This window comes from Primulina tabacum, chromosome 17 (assembly GCF_025594145.1).
Source record: "Primulina tabacum isolate GXHZ01 chromosome 17, ASM2559414v2, whole genome shotgun sequence".
Classification (NCBI taxonomy): domain Eukaryota; kingdom Viridiplantae; phylum Streptophyta; class Magnoliopsida; order Lamiales; family Gesneriaceae; genus Primulina; species Primulina tabacum.
The window spans coordinates 14,208,755-14,224,826 of record NC_134566.1 but is presented as its reverse complement, the minus strand read 5'-3'; the positions used below and the strand labels follow the sequence as shown (position 1 = coordinate 14,224,826).

Below are 16,072 nucleotides of genomic sequence, written 5' to 3'. Positions count from 1 at the left end.
GAGTCATTTTAGGCGCATCAAACATAAGAGATGGGTTAAACTTATTTTAAAATCTAAAATACATTTTCAAAACCAGTGTGCATAATAGAACAAAAAAGTGGAAAAAAATGGGTTGCCAAACAACAAAATGGGTTGCCACACAGAGAATAACACATGATATCTATGACATACATATTTTAGATCTCTCTCGTTCTCCCATCTAAGGCGAAAACAAGGTGGTCGATTCTCTGTTGTCTTAGAAGATTTCTCCATGATATTGTATCAATCCAAGAAAGATTACACCGATTCTATCATTTTGGAGATATGTCATAGTGCTGTATGGCTTCTGGAGACTTGTAGGCTGCTTACGTCTGTGAAGATTGAATGCCTCCACAAGTAAAGGCTCGTAGTTTGGCGTTAAAAGGACATTGCTCGATTTGAGGTTACCATGGGGAACGTCTAGGCAGAAAGTTCGGTTTGAAGATAGCCTAATCCTCTGGCAATCCCTTGAGTTATCTTGAATCTAACCGGCCAAATCAACTCCGCGCGATCATCTAAAGATATATGAAACAATAAGATCATCATAGTTTTGTGGTCATGTTAAAGGTTAAAAATTTGAGAAAATTCGTACAATGTAATATGTGAAGTAAACTCCCGTTTGGCTGAAACTCGAACACCAGAAGCTTTTCGTCTTTACGATAATGGTTAAGCTAAAGGTGTCAACACATTCTAATGCTTTAATCTTCCAAACCTTCTACTCTCGGAATGAGACTGCTCTTTACTCATTTTGCTCATATTCCTTTGATCCTTTTAACCACATCTGTTAATCCATTCATCACCTTGAAATGATTGTTGATCATAAACGTATATGAAATAAATATATTGTATGTATCAGAAGTTAGTGTTGTGCTCTGGTGTTGTCAACACGAGCGCACAACATGCAGCGGAAATTGATTATTTAACACACACCTAAATTTTTAATAAATAAAAACTAGTTTTAAATTATGCAGAAGTACAAATACTTGTGCAACGCCCCATGACAAAAATTCACTAGAGAAATATGTAATTTGTTTACAAAAAACAATACTAGTGAAAGTAACAAAACCAAATTCTTTGACGCTCTAAAGAATTAACATGCATCAAAATAAACCAAACTAAAAACTAAATGCATAAACTGAAGTTGCTAAAAAAAAATAATAGAAGAACATTTTTCAATCAGCACTCTGCTTGTTCTTCACGTGTCTTTAACACCAATCAGCAACACGGTAATTATGTGAATCAATCACACAAAGTCTTTAACATGAAAATTATCTTCAATACAGAATTTTGTGCAAGTTCAGAAAAACTCTAACAGGTGCATAAAATTCCTCTCCAAAGGCGTCTCTTTCTTCTCTCAATATTCCACATATATAGATCTTCATATCTTGACCTAATTATCTTTCCATAAAAACAAAATCTTACAAACATAGAAACAAGAGTTTATTAGAAATAAGACTCTATTTAAATCTAAGACATTATATCTTAGAGATAAACACCATAAACAAATCATAGAGGATAAACATCAAGATTAAATTAGGTTAAACAAGTCTAGGAATAAATCTTATCATTAAATCAAGTCAAATTAATCTAAAAATGCAAAATTCGGATTTTTCGATTTACACAAGGGACAAAGATTATATAAATAAAATATTTCTTTCATACCTCAGCAGCTAATTTCTTCAAAAAAGCAAATCCAAACTCGCCCATTTCATCATTTATCATCACCAAATTCGCCGCACCTTTCCCACATAGGATCCCCTGCTTGTTCGCGGCTGCGGAGACAGTAGGCATCTCAGCGCTCCTGCATCTGTCCCGATACCTAGAAAAAAGACGGAATAAATATTATAAAATGTAAAAGTTGATTACAAAAAATAAACTTAAAATTTCATGTAAAAGGATCGTATTTTTCTGGGTTTTTTTTCGCATTTTCTACACGTTTAAATATGGTTAACCAAAACGTTGACAAAAACGTTAAACAAAAAAATAAAAATAAATTAAGTTTTTATTTCCTTCAATACTTGACTGGCGTTTATTATAAGGCAAAAACTTATGTGAGACGGTCTCACATGTCATATTTTGTGAGACAGATCTCTTATTTGGGTCATACATGAAAAAATAATACTTTTTATGCTAAGAGTAATACTTTTTATTATGAATATGGATAAAGTTGACTCGTCTCACATATAAAGATTCGTGAGACCGTCTCACAAAAGACCTACTCTTATTATGGTGTGGGCGAATTATAAACGAGTATGAATTAATGTGTTGGTGGATTGATCAATAACGATCGAGTAGAAATGTGTTATTCATATCTTGCACTATTCATTAGTCATTACTTTTCAAATCTTATATTCAAATATGAGGTATGACTTTTCAAATAATATATTTCAAGAGCCTAATTACCATCTAGACTCTGACACCTTTGAGCAGGACTTGGAAGGAAATTCAAAACTACGATGGTTTTATCTCCATCATCAATATTAATCATGGGAAGTGTACTTTTTGAAGAAGTGTTTTTTTGATGTTTTTAGAACTTTTAAAACATTTTAACTCAAATTTTTCTGATATAATAGTTATTCAAACACATATTTATTGTTGAAACTACTTTTAAAACCTTTTATATTTAAAAAAAACGCTTTCATAAAAACGTTATATAAGTGCTGGTTCAAACAAAGCATATTTATTTGCAAGTATGTGTATCCTCGTGTAATGACCTGAAACCAATCACTCACGATCATTACTCATAGGACTTCTCCAGCCCAGGCACTGAAGCTTTTACCTTCCCAAGGTTTGAACCCAAGACATCCTGGACATATAGGTCTCGACAAAGTAATCTATATGTCCAGAAGGTCTTGGGTTCGAATCCTGAAAAGGTAAAAGCTCCGGTGTCTGGGTTTGGTAACCAAACTTAATAACATGAAAATGAGCTTCACATGCCCTAATTTGGGGTTGGGTGGCTAGAGAAGTGAATTTGTCTCGTAGTTCGGGTATTTTTTTTTTTATTGCAATGTTTTTGCTTGATCGATTAAATTTAAGATGAAGTAGTAGATTACACATTTACCGTAATTTTATAATTAATTTTTTAAAAAAAATATGAAAGAGGATATTATAATTTAATATTTAATTATTTGATTTACGTGAAATAAATAATTTATATATATTTGCTACCAAACATTTGACTATCTCCTCAAATAAACTAAGTAAAACCTAAGGATTCCCAAAAATGTAAATGCAATCATTGGGGTACCATTATTCTCCATTTGATTGCCTTGATATGACTGATAATTCATTCCAATAAAATGTTTGGTTGTAATTTTGTTTAGTGATTATTTATCACTTATCGATCAAATTATAATTAGAATATTATCATTTATATATTTATTTTATTAATATTAGTTGTCTTGCACATATATTGCATGTGCAAATAATGTAGATATAACAGAAAAAAAAAATTATTTTTGCTGAAAATTTAATATTCAAGTTCAGCTTTTATTTACATGGAATTTTGAAAACAAAATGTAAAAATGAAACACAGAAGACGGAGAATAGCGAGAGAAAGAAGGTCGGATGAAGTTAATCTTTATAATGAGTTGTTAATGTTTACAGTAATTAATCCCCTTCTCTAAGGGTGTCAAAATCAGACCCGATCCATCAATCTGATACGGTTCAACCCAAAAAAATCAGTTTTAGGTTTGAGGTTTCGGGTTGAATCCGATAGTTGACCCGAAAAAATGATCGGGTTAGGGTTCAAAAATGTTATTTTTTTAAAATATAATTAATAAATATTGCCTACATTTTTATATATTATATTTCGAAAAAAATATTTATTGTATATTTATATCATAAATTTTCATAATTTAATATTTATTTTGTATTTTTTTTATTTTTTTAACCAATTGTTTATTTAATTTAGTAAATATACTTTAATTTTTTACGATTCTAAATTTAAATTTTATATATAAGAGAGATTTTTTTTATTTTTGTTTAAATTAAAATATAAATTTTTTGAATTTTATTTAATTTTAAAAAAAAATTAAAAAAATCGTATTAATTGGGTTGATCGGATTAGTCAAGTTCGTGTTCGGGTTGGGAGTTTTTGGTTGGATCGAGTTCGGGTTGAGCAATTTTTAAATAGTACTGAAACGTCTATTACTCTTTTTTCTTAAAAATATACTAAAATTTTTATTTTTATATTCTATCCATTCGGCCGAATCCATATTTATATATAAACATATTTAAAATACTTTTCCACCATTTAAAAATAAATCAACTGACTATCATTTAAAAATCCAAAAGAAAGTAATCCAAAGCATAAAATCATAAAACGTCGACCCATCTAACCTAACATTGTTCCAAAAATAAACTTAACTCTAATATACTCTCAAAAACCTCTCAACGCATCGTAAGTAATAAAATCTTAAAAATAACTGTAATCATTTAGCTAAATCATAATCGTAAGTTAATTGCAAAAACTAGCGTTGTTCCTCGGGTTGTGTGCACATTCAGTTCAGCAAGATCAACCATCAAGTCCCTCATTAACATCAATATCATGCTCACCTGCATCGATCACACCTAGTGAGTCTATTGACTCAGCAAACCTTAACCATGATAACAAGTAATACATATACACTTACACGCTACAATGAAAACTCTTTTACTTACAATAGCTTTTCATGGACATGCATAAACTTAAACAACTTTCCTTTCATCATATACATTTTCTTTTTTATCATATACATACACGTTTTCTTTTTATTGAATTCGGATCGTTAATTGTGACTTTCGTTTCAGCTGAAGTTCAATGGATCCATCTACGTATAACCACAGTACTGGGCGGCGGGGACATCATCGACACTCTTACCGGTCAACTGAGCATTGGCTTTATATATCATCATATCTTGTCGATGGAAATACGATCGTCGGGCTCCCTCTGGGGGCCTTCTCTCGTAAATGGGCTCCTTCTGGGCATTTTCCCTCACGATATGTCCAATCATATCATCGTATTAGTCACAATCACCTCCTCTCCTTCAAATTTTTATATTTTCATCACTTACAAAAATCACATATAGAAATCGTTTTTCTTTTAAACCAAGCATGCAACACGTCTTTTAACATTAACGTTTCATCATATAATTTCATAAAAATTTAGAATAAATTTTTTAGCATATATTACAGCATCCAGGACACTGCAAGGACATCTAACAACTTTTAGGTGTAAAATGACCGCTTTACCCCTAGAAACATAACTTTCCATATTTATCCCTAGACCTTGAAACGACGTCCCAATTCATTTCAAACTTAACCTATTACCTTAAAACTCTCTCTTAAATATTCCTTACGCTTAAAATTTAGGTTTTTTTTAAATTCCTCGATTCATTTTTAAACTTAGACGTGCATCCCGATTTTGACTCGTATTGACCCGGAACTTAACCAAAACTTACCAAACTTGACCAAATTCTACTCTTTCACCAACCTCATCCCAATGTATGAGTAATCTACACTTCCTCCCATATAGTGCCTCATAAGGAGCCATTCCTATTGATGATTGATAGCTATTATGTTAGACTTAATTTAATTGTGGTGATGAGAGTCAAAACCAGTAGGTCGTGATAGTAAAATCAGAAGACAATATAAAAGTAGAAACACTCGTATCGCTTAAACAGAAGCAGTACTTTTCGAATACTTAACGGCTTATAAAAGCAGAAGCAGGACTTAGCTTAAGCAGAAAGAAGAACTTAACGTCTTTCGTTTGATAGTTACAAGTCTTAAATGTTATCACTACTTTACCTAGTACTAGTATTAATTACACCCTTTAATGCTGTACGGAGTCATTTAAAGCATCTTACTAGTTTTAGTATAAAACTAAGATTGATTATTCTGAAACTTTTTGCAGGACCCTTTTCGGTGATATAACTGATTTACTCAGAAGTCAAAGACGCCGTTTTGTTTATAGATGTTGGATTCAAGGTTTCTATATATAAAAGGATCAATCCAATATAGAAAACAACACTTATCATTATCAAAGAACACATTCCATATCCAACATTGTTTTGAGCAATCAAGAACTACTACTTATCTTCAAGCTCAACGTACGGAAAAACAGCACACTCTTTATAGCAATTATTTGATCTTCTGAGATCATCTTGTGCTGCTATTTCGTTATCTCTTCACAAGCTATTCACTTTACTACATCTTATTGAGAAGAGTCTGTAATCTGAAAAAGAGTCTTTTCCAGAACTTTTTTGTATTCGTCTTATTGTGTTGTGAAACTAAGAGTTTCAGTAGGCAAAGGGTAAGTCCTACTGAAGTGGGTGTGTACAAGAGTTGTATTGTAAAAACCAAAGTCTTTTAGTGATACCTTTTGGAAACAGAAGAAGGGGAGACGTAGAAGATTTCATCTTCGAACTTCTAGAAACAACCAATGTCTACTGCCTACTGTTTTATTGTTTTCACCATATACTATCAGATCGTTTCCGCACTTATTGCTAAAAAATTTTGGCATCCTCGTCTCATAAGCTTCCTCGTGCACATAAAAAAGATATTGTGCGGCATTTGCTTGTTCCTTGCTGTCTCAAAGACAAAAGATTTCCCACAAGGCGGTCGAATAGACACTGACCTCTGTCGAAAATCTATTGAAGCCCCATTCGATGATAGCCAATCAATGCCAAGTATGATGTCAAATTCAGGCATTGGGAGTACGATAAGATATGCCCGAAACACATCTTTTTGCAAATGAAGCTCCAAATTCTTTACAATGATGGAAGTGATCATTTGCTCACCGGAAAGAATAGAAATTTTGAAGCCCAATCCCATATCCTTGGGTATAATATTTAGTTGCTTGACGAATGTCTCGGATATGAATGAATGTGTAGCTCCCGAATTTAGCAATGCGTAGGTAGCTACACCTAGAATGAATATCCTCCCTGCCACGAAACCGAATTTAGCAATGCGTAGGTAGCTATACCTAGAATGAATATCCTCCCTGCCACGAAAATTCCATCAAATCCAATCGTGTTGAATTTTAAGGAGTTTCTATCATTATTTTCCCCAAGTTTAATTTTTAATGCTTGGATCTCAATATTCTATCAAAAATTGCATTTTTAGTCCCTCAAAATTTTCGAGAATAGCTTATCATCCCCAAAAGTTTCGAATATTACATTTTAGCCCCCAAGATTTTTTCGAAAATTCTTATCCTTACCCCATAAATTTCGAATTTCATTATTTTGAGCCCTAAACTTTCGGAAATCATGATTCTAACCCTTAGGAATCCAGAAATTGCGAAAAAATCCCTTAAATACTTAAAATTCGAACATAGCCCCTGAACATTCTAAACTTTGCAATTTAGTCCGTGCATTTTTCTAAAATTCCCTATTTCACCCTAGGATTTTAGGTTTTCTGGATTTCAGACCTTGGACTCTTCAAAATTTGGATTAGCCCCCTTGAATTTTGGTTATGTGCAGTTAAGTCCCTTAAGTTTCGGGTTTTTGCATTTTGCTCCCCATAAAATTCGAAAATTCCCACTCATGCCCAAATTTTTGATTTCCCTCAATTTTAAGCCTTACTACTCTTATTTTGATTTAATTATATCATTTGCATAATTAAGGCTCATCATATTAAATTTCTATGGTTTCTATTGTCATCTCTTAATTCCAACTATGGTAGAGCATGCAACCTATTTTCTTCTAGGTTCTTCTTGATCCCAAATCAATCCTCATAATCAATTTAACATTTCATGCAATAAAAGCAATAATAAAAACATTAGATAACTAGGTTACCGGTTATTAGGGTCGTGTCCTCCTCCTCCTCCTCCTCCTCAGCGTGCATCACATAAGCTCTACCCACAGTAGGTCCTTTCTTCTTTGGGCAATCAGCAGCTTTATGTCTTTTCTCATTGCATATGAAACACTTGTATGTCCCCCACATGCACTAGCCAAAATTTGAGTGATTGCACTCTTTGCACAGTGGCCTCTCTACAGGTTTTGGTGCTCCAGGTTGTGGTGACTATGGTGGTCATGGCTTCTTCACTTGCCCTTGGGGCTTCTGCTGCCCTTGAGCTCTAAGAGGTCCCATAAATGACTTCTTATTTGGCTGAGAGCTATGCTGGTGTTGCTGCCTCTTGCGCTGCATCCCATAATAAATGTCTTTCAGGTCTTTCTCAGCTTGGAATGCATAGGCAGTGGTAGCTGCATAGTCCGTCGGTCGTATCATCATCACATCACAACGTATGGTAGTTCGAAGGCCATCCATGAAGTTCCTTAATTTCTCCGCAGCATCTCTAGCAATGAGGGGCACAAAATGACAACCCTATCGAACTTCTTCACAAATTCAGCCACAGTCGAGTCCTCCTGACGGAGACTCATGAACTCCCTCTTCAGGCGCCCTCAAACATCGGCAGTAAAGTACTTCTTATAGAATATTTCCTTGAATCATACCCAGGTAAGTGTAGCCAAATCAATCCCATGCTCTGCCCCTTCCCACCAAAGGGAAGCATCATCCCTAAGCATATAAGTAAGTAACACACCTAACACGGTCAGCGTCTCCCATATTCTTGAAAGTGCACCTCACGTGATCGAATCCAACCCTCAGCAGCAAATGGATTGGTGGTGCCAGAAAATTCCTTCGGACCTAGCCTCGGGAAATGATCATAAACATCAAGTTGTGGCCTCGGAGCCTACTGAAAATGCTACTCAAAGAAGCGTGCCATGCCTTCCAGTGCACGAATAGCAGCATCCCCATTAGAAGGTGGGAGTGCATTCCCTTGACGATCCTCAGTATTATCAGCTTGTCTATCAGTACTAGGCGCGCATCTAGGAGGCATTATATTTGAATATTTTTCAAATTCTAAACGTAACCAACATGCATCTAAATCTAAGTTTCTAATCATGCAACATGTACTAATCCCTTTATGAGCAACTTTTAAGCATATATATAACTTTTAACCTCAAAAAGCTTTTTAAACATGTAATGTAAGCATATAAACCATATAAACATGCATGTATCATCATAAAAAGCATGTAAAACAATTAAATTTACAGATTTGAGGCTTGACGACTGAGCTTTTCAGAACTGGCGGTGGCACAACCCTTTGCAGGAATATTGCTCTGATACCAACTGAAACTTCCACTACTTGTTTTTCTTAAAAATATACTAGAAATTTTTTTACCTATTCTATCCATCCGACCGAATCCATACTTATATATAAACATATTTAAAAATACTTTTGCACCATTTAAAAATAAACCAACCGACTATCATTTAAAAATCCAAAAGAAAGTAATTCAAAGTATAAAATCGTAAACGTCGACCCATCTAACCTAACATTGTTCCAAAATAAACTTCTCTAACATCCTCTCAAAACCAACTCAACGCATCATAAGAAATAAAATCTTAAAAATAACTCAAATCATTTAGCATAAGTCATAAATATCGTTAGTTAATTGCGAAAAACTAGCGCTGGTCCTCGGATTGTGTGCAACTTCAGTCCAGCAAGATCAACCATTGAGTCCCTCATTAACATCAACATCATGCTCGCCTGCATCGATCACACCTAGTGATTCTATTGACTCATCAAACCTTAACCATGAAAACAAGTAATACATATACATCTATACGCAACAGTGAAAATACTTTTTCTTACAATAGCTCTTCATGAACATGCATAAACTTAAAAAATTTTCCTTTCATCATATACATTTTCTTTTTCATCATATACATATATGTTTTTCTTTTATTGAATTCGGATCGTTAATTGTGACTTTTGTTTCAGCTAAAGGTCGATGGATCCATCTACATATAACCACAGTACTGGACGGCGGGGACATCAACAACACTCTCACCCGTCAACTAAGCTTTGACCTTACATATCATTATATCATGTCGATGAAAATATGATCGTTAGGATCCCTATGGGGCCTTATCTTGTAAACGAACTCCCTTTGGGGCCTTTTTCCTCAAACATATTTCCAATCATATCATCATATTAGTCACAATCACCTCCCCTCCTTCAACTTTTCATAATTTCATCACTTATAAAAATCAAACATATAGAAATTTTTTTCTTTTAAACCAATCATACAACACGTCTTTTATCATTAACGTTTCATCATATAATTTCTTAAACATTTAAAATAAACATTTTAGCATATATTACAGTGTTCAGGATATTTTCAGGACGTCTAACAATTTTTATATGTAAAATGACCGTTTTACCCTTAGAAACATAACTTTCCATATTTAACCCTGGACATCGAAACGACGTCTCAATTCATTCCAAACTTAACCTATTACCTTAAAACCCTCCCTTAAATATTCCTTAGGCTTAAAATTTAGGTTTTCTTTAAATTCCTTGATTCGTTTTTAAACTTAGACGTGCATCCCAGTTTTGACCCGAAACTTAACCAAAACTTACCAAACTTGAACCAGAGCTTCCTAACACATAATTAAACGTTTTTCAACCAAACTAAGCCAGTCAAGTCCCTTGAACACGCCTAGGAAGCTACTGAATTTTTCTGCATGCATGGATCAAACCATAGCCCATGTTATCCTCCAACTTTTGACCCTAGCCCTTATCCACCATGATCAGACCCTAGGCCACCCTCTCAGGACCCTAACCGAACCCTAGGCAACCTATTGGACTGAACATAACCAGCCTGAAAGCCGTAGTCCCGACAGCCGCACCCTTCTAAGCTTGCGCGGTCTTTATTCCTCGATCGTGTCTCGAATATGTTTTAAAACTTATTTTCGTGCATTCGTGTTGAAATGCGCATTTTAAACATGTAAGCATGCACTATATATTTAATTCATGCAATTAAAACCCTTTAATCAGACATTTTTCATTTTCCCTAGATTCGCATGCAGTTAGGTTACGTTATCGAATTTTGGACTTACAAGTACTATGCACTAACCTGACCCGACCCACCCGAATTGACACCCCTATCTCTAATCTCTAGTTTTATTTGGGGAAAAATCCAATTTAGTCCATATATTTTAACACAATTATGAATTTGGTCCCTCATATTTGAATGTTCCCAATGTAGTCCCTACTATTCCGAAGCTTGTCCAATTTAGTCCTTCAAGCTTAAAATATTGTCAAAAAATATCAAAATAACCATGTTTGATAAATGTTTTAAAAAGGGCCTTAAAATGATATAATATCCTAGTCTGAATAATTCATACATATTATATATTATTATTATTACTGTGTAACTTAATTGTCTGAGTAAGAGATATTTCTCAAAATTATGGATCTTAATATATGTTCAGATTTATTATTTTTAGGTATATTCTAATATTTTGGAATATTTAAAACAATAGGATATAAAAAAGGTTGGATATCAGGAGCAAATAGAAACAGATCAAATTACTTACGTAAAATATAAATCAAAATACTAGATTCCTAGAAATAGTCCCGCATTCTTCTAAACTCTCGAGATATCTTTAAAACATCAAAAAGACATAACAAAATTATGGCAAACAGCTATAAAATGTGTTGGAATATTATAAGTTTTCGAGTTTGACAAATAAATTTACAAGAGAACTGAAGAACCAAATTGATCGAACGTAATCAAGAGATTGTAATTGAAAGAAGACTTATCAAAATTAAATGGATTAAGAACCGAAGTTACTATAAGAATAAATGTCTTAAAACCGATGACACGAAGTTCAGTAAACGAATTCATAATTAGAACTGAAAACTTTGCGTAACTGAACTGGTAAGATCCACATGAACTGAAGTATTCAAAACTGAGAAGGCATTGTCCAGCTGAATTGATTCGTCGACCAGTTTGACTCTTAATCAGTTAGCCACGTCATCAGTTATAATATCAGCAGACATACTGACATTTCGCACCAAAGCAGAACAGATGAAACAGATCATAACAGCCTGATACTTCGTACTAATGTCAGATAAAGTAATTTTCCTGGACTAAACAATGATTCGACGGATATTAGTCATTAAATGCATTCATTGTGACCGTATGAACCGGAGGCTATATATAGCTATCGATTCAGTTGAAGGGTTGATGAAACATATTGAACGAACTACTTACGATCATCAATCAGTTGCGATACACTCTCAAGCATTTATCAGATTATAAATCGCACACTCAAACTCTTATTTCATTGTTTTATTCGTAGCATTGAAGCAACTCTTTAGAGCTATTCAGTTATTTACTACAAGGTGTTGAAAAACTAAGAGTTTCAGTTTACAGTGTATAAGTCCAACTGAAGTGGAATATTACAATCTGTTGTAATATATCAAAATCTTTTAGTGAAAAACATATCCTTGAGATAGAAGGGGTGATATATGAGCATTTGAAGACTCCGAACATCCATAAAAATCGTGTTTTCTATTTTTTCTATTCAATTCTTACAGTACCTCACCCTCAGTATTTAATCTATATTCCAGTCTAATTCTGCACTATCATTATTTGACTGATCAATATTGAAAAATAAGATTTCAGGATCATTTCAATCTAAAACTGATTCATACTCAAAAATATTTTTAAAAATTTGAGTGTTTATTAAACCCCCTTCTAAACAATCAAACTGTCTTAACCGATCATATCACTATGTACTACGAAAATTTTAAAAAACTTTGAAAAACAAAAAGAAATTCTTGCAATGAAAAATGATATTCAAACAAAAATCTAAAACTTAGAACAACAACCCAGTTCTAGTCAAAAGAAAATGGGTGAAGGATAACACTATCTTTTCGTACAGAACCCTTCTTACATAAAAAGATAAAGCCAAAGTGGTGAAAAAATATCTAAACGATAAAGAAAAATTATCAATCTTATAAAAAATGCCTCATAAATAAATAACCTTATGACAACTATAGAAGTCATTTGTCTCAATGATCTTCAAGACTTTGCAGAATTTTTTGCAAATCTCAAAATCATAGATCTGAAAATGAACACAACTGAAGGTGAACATTCCCTAGTACTTACCCCTAAATATTTCCCAAGAAGGGAAAGTGTGAGATCTCATTATACCGACATAAGAGAAAACCGAACTGATTTCCAAGTCGGGGGGAATCGCACCCAACAGGATCACGATCAAGAAGGAATCAAATGCCCTTGCACCAACACACTATGGGAAGACTATTTTATAACCAATACATCCTTATGGGATTATGCTTAACATTGATGTATTGGACTTCAAAAAACAGATAATATCTTATAGATGATTGGACATTGGTTATGAGAATCGCAACAAGAACACTTGATCTAAATGAAGAATGATTCATTAAACTTTTTGAAAGGAGACTTATGGGGTCAGTAAAAAAATGTCTTAAAGCATGACTTTGGAATAAACCAAATAGTCAGTCATAGCCAAAGTATCTCGTAGTGAGATAGCCGGAAGAATAGCCACCATATTTAAGTCACAATTTATATGTGTGAATTATTTCAATTGTCAAGATACAGAGAAGAAAAAATATACTCAAACTCTGTATAATTTTGAATTACATGACATCTGTTTAGTACATTAGTATATTATGTTATTTACTAAAAATCTCATCTGTGCGATGCACATGAGGGTTATTTTTGTAATTAATGATTAATTTTGTACTTTTGAGTTTGAATAATTATATAAATTTATTGATATAATGTAGTGAATATATTTAAATTTTAAATATTATTATATAAAAAAAAGTTTATACAATTTGAGATAACGTTCATAGGAGGATAATTGTTTTCTACTGTCAAATTAACTTTTTTACCATTAAATTGAATATCTCGAATAAATGAAATGTTGCCGATAAAAATAATAGAAAAAGATATTTTTAAAATTATATATTATTTTGTCTATTAAAATTTTAAATAATAAATAAATAAATTTAAAGAATGATATATTACCATTGCATTCAATGAATGGATTTCTATTAAAAAATTTAATTATTTTTTTAAAACATGTTAAAAATAATTTATTATAAATTTTGATTAAAATACATAATAATAATAATAATATTAATTTACGGATATACAATATATAGAAAATTACGATAACACTTTTTCACTAAAAATTTGAATATGTCATATTATTTTTTAAAAAATTTATTTAATATTTTAAATAGTATGCATAACTAAATATATAAAAATATCCCAAAGCCCAAAATCATAAGCTTAATTAAATGAAATAATATAATTAATGTATAAATGTAAATGTTGTATATATTTTCAAGAGACATCAAACTCAAATCTAAATTTTTAAAATAATTCGAAAAGACTTTACATTTAATCACACATTTATTTGTTATTTATTTTCAAATATTTAATGTGGTAGATGAATACACTAATATTGATAATTATTTTTTATATATTTATATATATCCCTTATTAGCATTTCTCTCAAGTGATTTGGAATTTTGGCTAAGAAAATTTGCATTGTTGTGCTTTCTTTCGCCAAAATTCATAGTTTATGGAAAGAAATACTAATAAGAGAATATATCCTTAGAAATCTAAATATGTTGGCTAGAAAATCTTTTTTTCTTAAGGGTTACAAAAGAACTGCAAAAAATTAAATGGTGTTAATGAACGTACTTCATTATGTCGTAGATAAAATGATTGTCAAACAATTATAGGAAAGAAACCACAATGGCACAAGAGGAAGAGATCTATATTTAGATTTCATCCTCATTCCAAGTAGGAAATGTGCAAGAAGTTCTTGGAAAACAAAAGCAATATGGTCTAGAAAAAAATTCAGATCTTACAAATATGTACAATAAAGTGACCATGATGAAGTAGGATGTCGTCCCGACATCAAATTCATCACGAAGCACCGGATGAACACTAACAAGAAAAGGTTCAACATAGCTAATTAAAGTTAATTAAAGTTTTAAAGATTATAATTGATGTACATGTGGAGCAAGATGTCATATTTCGACTAATTGCCCAGAAAATGATAGAAAGAGAATAAGCTGATTTGAATCAACTCTAAACATCGAAGAAGCAGTTTATTATCAAGATATGATTCAGATATAGTATTTTGAAGATATTCCCTCAAACAAAACTATATATGAAGAAGAATAAGTCTCGAGTCTAGAAGATTTGGATAGAGAAATAGAATCATAATCCGACTGAATACAAAGTTTTCTACACGAAACAGATGAAGATTTGTCAGGCTTTACTAGACAACTATATTTCATAACATAATCCAAAATATCATGAGAGAAAATTCTAGCATACAGAGATATCAAGAATTCTCTGCAGGACCAGTAGAGAAGTTCTTAGGAAATCTTAACCTAAGAAATAGAAGCATCATCTAATCTATAAGGTTTCCTGAAGGAAAATGACCATTGCAATGGAACATACGAGAAACTGGATGGATACGTAATTAATTCATTTTGAAGAAATAAAAGAGTAATTACATAAACTCAAGACAAAAGTAGCATGTATCATGTCTTGGATTCATATTGGAGCAGTCTAAATCATGATAAAAGCTAATTTTAAAAATAATAAAATCACCAATTGATATTTCTATATTCGATAAACTAATTAGTAATCTTCAAGATTTTTATACTATGAACTATCTCAGAAAATATATGTTCATGAAAAATTGTATGATTAATTTATCCAACAATTGCTTACAATCTGGCATATCTAGATTTCATCCGAGCATTGATCAGAAGAATCTGTAGCTGATATGGATCATCTTGCCCCAGGTCAGCTTGCTGTGGTGGAATTCTCTAGAAGGGAAAAGGGAAAGAAAAAGTCCATACTGAAGCACTATCCCTTGAAATGCCACTAGAAGTTGATATAATGGTGGAACCATAGTTTCAGAACTGAACAATCTTAGCTCACATATTAGCTAGATCAAATCTAGTCAGCTTCTACATTCCTTAAGTCTTGCCACCTTAAAAGAACATACAATGAAGGACTTAAAGAAATTTACCAAGGATGGAGTTGCTCTTTTTGATTCAGTTGAAAATATTAAAAGAGAATTAGTTACAATTCCTACTATGTTCTCCTCACAAGACCAACTCAACAATCAAATTGATTTTGTCCATACCAGTCTATCCAAGAAGATTGATATAACGTAGAATCAGTTGCTGAGG

The 16,072-nt window shown here is 32.4% G+C and overlaps 1 long non-coding RNA gene across 1 annotated transcript; it reads right to left on the bottom strand.

Annotated features, from left to right (window-relative positions):
* Positions 1 to 402: 402 nt before the first annotated feature.
* LOC142531396 (uncharacterized) lies at positions 403 to 1,816 on the bottom strand. Its single transcript, XR_012816275.1, has 3 exons — positions 1,681 to 1,816; positions 611 to 799; positions 403 to 533 (listed from the first exon to the last, which is right to left on the bottom strand). It is a non-coding gene; the product is annotated as an uncharacterized LOC142531396 (long non-coding RNA).
* Positions 1,817 to 16,072: the final 14,256 nt, after the last annotated feature.